Raw genomic sequence first — 3,416 nt, 5'->3', positions numbered from 1 at the left:
AAAACAGCAACTGTGTCTTTGTTTTATATAATAATAAAAATGCTTCAGCTCTCATTCGGCAAGAGACGTAGAGTCAACCGAGAATCTTTGGACAAGGCCAGGTACCTAGAACCCAAAATCTAGAGGCGGAACAATAGAGTTTCAATTGAAATCTGGAAGAAATAGCAGGCTGGGAGAGTTGAGCCTGACAACCCTGAAATCGAGCCCTGGATTAGGGCTGCGGAGAGCAGACACGCAGCAGCCCATGCACGTCCTCCTCTGACAGCCCCACTATGAGGATGCCCCTGGTTCGCACCCTGATGCTAGCCTCGAGCTGGGCAGGGGGCGCCCCGAAGCAGTTCGACCATTTGCCTAAGTTTTCTCCCTCAGCGCTCTCCATGAAGCAATTCCTGGACTTCGTATCTAGCAATGCCTGTGAAAAAACCTCCTTGGCCTTCCTGCCTTGGAGCTGCCAGTGCGAATCGCCAACATCATGAAAGAGATTAACTTGCTACCAGATCGACTGCTGGGAACCCCTTCCATTCAGCTGGTGCAGAGCTGGTATGTTCAGAGTTTGTTGGACATCCTGGAGTTTCTTCATAAGAGTCCAGATGACCAGAGCACCCTTGAACAGTTTGCAAACGCCCTCATCACCATCAGGAACCAGAGATGTGGTCCCAACTATGGCCCAGGGTGTCATGGAGTACAAGGAAGCCTTCGGCATCGACCCAGTGGCAAATCAGAATGTGCAATACTTTATGGACAGCTTTTGCCTGAGCCGCATCTCTATCCACATGCTGATCAACCAGCACACTTTGATTGTTGATGCAACGACAAACCCTGCACATCCTAAAAACATTGGAAGCATCGATCCGAATTGTGATGTGACTGACGTAGTGAGAGATGCCTATGAAATGGCAAAGATGCTGTGTGATAAATACTATATGGCTTTGCCTAATCTGGAAATCCAGGCAGTCAATGCTAATGATCCAAGACACCCCATTCACATCGTATATGCTCCATCTCATCTTTATCACATGCTCTTTGAGCTCTTCAAGAATGCCATGCGAGCAACAGTGGAACACCACAACTCCAGTCCCTCGCTTCCACCCATCAAGGTGATGGTGGCTCTGGATGGAGAAGATGTTGATATTAAGATGAGTGACAGTATCACACTACTCAAGATTGAAAGGCTCTTCAGCTATATGTCTTCTACTGCACCCATGCCACATCTAGGTGCCGGTGGAACACCTCTGGCTGGTTTTGGACATGGTCTTCCTATTTCTAGACTCCATGCCAAGTACTTCCAGGGTGACCTGCAGCTTTTCTCCATGGAGGGCTTTGGAACTGATGCAGTCATTTATCTTAAGGCACTGTTGACGGACTCAGTGGAACGCCTTCCTGTCTACAACAAATCTGCCTGGAAGCACTGCCAGTCAACTCAAGAAATAGATGACTGGTGCATCCCCAGCGCAGAACCTAAACATCTCTCCATATATCGGCTCAGCTACCAGGCAGCATTTTTCATACCAGCCTGCCACTAGGTCAAGGACTAGCTTATACACTCTCAAAAGACTAAGTCATGACCTAATCCCACACCTGCTGCAATATAGAGGGTGATGTATGCAAGTGGCATGGGGAACCCCAAAGCCTGAGGTTATGTGCAGTATTTATCTGTTTTTTTGTGTCCAAATCCTTCACTGTGGGATCAGTATGTCCGATTATCGCACATCACGAGTGCTGTGGCACTGTAAAGAACATGTCTCAAACCTCCATTTGAATATTTCCAGCACTTTGAACACGCCAAGTATTTTGACCCACCTTTTGCAGCTGTTGCCAATAAACTGAAAAGAAATATGATGGAAAGGCCTTAAAGGGGCATTTGAGAATGTGGAGTTTTGAGACTTATGGAGAGAAATCGACTAGAACAGACGTGCGAGAAGTGGGATTTCATCTCTCCAGACAAAGATAATCCGATTTTAATTTTGCTGGAAAATAAATCTTCAGCTCTTAAATGTTGAGACTGTGTAAGAACTTTAACCTCTTCTTTTTAACTTTATACGTTTGATTTGTACATTTTAACCCTAACAGAATGCCCTGCCCTAGACGGAGGCCGCCACATGCTGGAAGAGCCTAAACTGGCCCATTGTCATTCTGCATGCAGACTCAACTTCCACACCCCCATCCGCCAGCTCCGCTCCGCCAGCCTCGCCCTCGCCACCGTCCCCCGCATCCATCGAACTACCTGCGGCGGCAGATCCTTCTCCTACCTCACCACCAAGACCTGGAACACCCTTCCTACCCACCTACGTAAGACCGAAGACCTACTCGCCTTCAGAAAACTCCTCAAGACCTGGCTTTTCAAACAGTAGCGTCGCCCCCCCCTCAGCACCTTGAGACCCTCACGGGTAAGTAGCGCGCTTTACAGATACCCTGATTGATTAATTGATTGATTATGCATCAATCAGCCGCAGACAGAATGACAATAGGCAGGTGCTGCTTTTATGCTTCTACGATAAGAGCGAGGCACCCCAGCAGGGAGCAGAGGCCTCTCACAGGGAAGCAGCTCTGTTCCCCTGCAAGGCCCAAAATTATGGACAAAAAGCGTCCGTTAAAAGGATCCTTACGGACACGGACGTGAGGTCCTAATTACGGACCGTCCGTGAAATTTACGGACGGTTGGTCACCCTACTGCACCCACACATTCAGCCACAGAAAGGTGCAACTCCCTGCGCTTCCCCATTCAGGGTGCAGTTCTGTACCCCTCTGGATGGACTGTGTTGCAGTCGTTGAACCCCTGGCAGGAGAAAACTGAGGAGGAGGGAGCCTGATGGGGACTAAGAAAGATGTATTGTTTCCACTTGAGTTTCCCCATCCGTTCTGTGCTTCATACGGGACGGTCTGCTCTGCGGAAGTACATGCAGAGCAGAAAGAGCAAGGAGAGAGGGAAAGAAAGATTGCTTAACCACATCGATGCTAGTGTTATTTTCCTCCTGTGCTGGTTTATTGAGTTTCCCATTGTTCATGACGAGCTCAGCTCGTCATGAGTGTATGGAGGTGTACATCATGACGAGCTGAGCTCGTCATGAGCGTCCAAGGAGTTAAAGAGAGGGGGGGAGAGCGAACCTGTAAATAGAGGGAAGAAGCTACTAGGAAGGAAATGAGTAGGAGGTGTGACAGATTAGAGAGATGAGAATGAAGAGGGAGTGAGGAAGAAAGAACAGGGCCGGACACAGCGATCAACTGGACAGTGAAAGCAGAAGTTAACGTCCAGGGCGCAGCTGTATGGGTACAACAGTGCACGGATGTGCACCGCGTTAGTCTACCAAAACAGTGGCAGTCAGACATGGTAGAAAGTGAGACGTGCCAAGTAGTGTGTGGGCGGGGCACAGTAAACGGTAATATAGAGGCAGGGGGAGGTGGAGGATTGGGGTCTG

At 48.9% G+C, this 3,416-nt stretch overlaps 1 pseudogene; it reads left to right on the top strand.

Moving 5' to 3' along the window:
• Nucleotides 1-272: 272 nt before the first annotated feature.
• On the top strand, nucleotides 273-1,523 carry LOC147724800 (pyruvate dehydrogenase (acetyl-transferring) kinase isozyme 2, mitochondrial pseudogene; annotated as a pseudogene).
• The last annotated feature ends 1,893 nt before the right edge of the window (nucleotides 1,524-3,416 follow it).

Source organism: Lissotriton vulgaris, chromosome 4_1 (genome assembly GCF_964263255.1).
Source record: "Lissotriton vulgaris chromosome 4_1, aLisVul1.2, whole genome shotgun sequence".
NCBI lineage: Eukaryota > Metazoa > Chordata > Amphibia > Caudata > Salamandridae > Lissotriton > Lissotriton vulgaris.
The sequence above is the reverse complement of the archived record's forward strand: the minus strand, read 5'-3'. Positions and strand labels throughout refer to the sequence as shown.